The following is a 1,067-nucleotide window of genomic DNA, read 5'->3' on the forward strand; positions in this document are numbered from 1 at the left end:
ACTCCAACTGAACTGAAACCAAGAATCATAGCTTACCAGTAATTCAGGACAATCAAGCAAGTTTTTCTGTTTTTGTTTGTCTGTTTGTGTGTGTGTGTGTGTGTGTGTGTGTGTGTGTGTGTGTGTGTGTGTATGCAAGAAGTGAGGCCAACCTAGGGATAAGGCCATTTGTTTGAGATTTTTGAAGTCCACTCTTCAAATAAAGTCACAGACACTCTGAAAGGGCTTCAGAGACTCCCAAGGGTCTCCAGTCCACAGGATGTACCTTTGTGTCTCCAACTCTCTAGGGAAAGAGATGTTAGGATGTTTTTACTCACTTATCTGGTTAATATAGTCACTTGAGAGAGGTATTAGAAAAAAGTCAACAGCAGGTTTTCAAAGTCTGTTGATGCTAATTCTTCAAATACAGTCAGGGACAGATTGGTTCGCACATGCTGACCCAGTTTCAATTTAGTCAAGATTTTGAGATATGACAAGACTATTGCTTCCTAAAGAACAGAGATGTTCTTTTTATATATAACCACCCCCCAGAAGCTGGACATGAAACATATGTGTCCACAAATATGATATTTGCCAGCCTAGAGTTTTCTTTTGTCTCCCTTACATTGCAGATGGACACATAGACTGGGACAAATCTACAGCCATACGTCTTCCAACCAAAGTAACCAAACTACATAATACATGCCCTTGTATGGTTTTCACTGAGCAAAGATTAGGTGAACTTTTACTGTCACTAAAGGAGGTGATGTGAGGAGGGCAAGGCAAGGCAAAGCTCATGTGCTTCAGGGTTGCAACAACAAATGCCTTGCCATTTTCCAGTCATTGCATCACAGTATCCTCTGTCATCTACCAGAGTTACCAAGAGATAAGGCCAGGGGGTGACTTCTGTTTTTCACATTTATACTTTTTATTTTTTACTATTTATTTTTGTAGGCATGAGGGTCTCCCTTTGTTGCTCAGGCTGGTTTTGAACTCTTGGCCTCAAGTGATCCTCCTGCCTCAGCCTTCCAAAGCACTGTGACTACTGGGTTGAGCCACTGTGCCCAGCCCCACATCTTTACTCTTTT

This window comes from Sapajus apella, unplaced genomic scaffold (assembly GCF_009761245.1).
Source record: "Sapajus apella isolate SASKATOON/1434 unplaced genomic scaffold, GSC_monkey_1.0 scaffold25, whole genome shotgun sequence".
Lineage (NCBI taxonomy): Eukaryota > Metazoa > Chordata > Mammalia > Primates > Cebidae > Sapajus > Sapajus apella.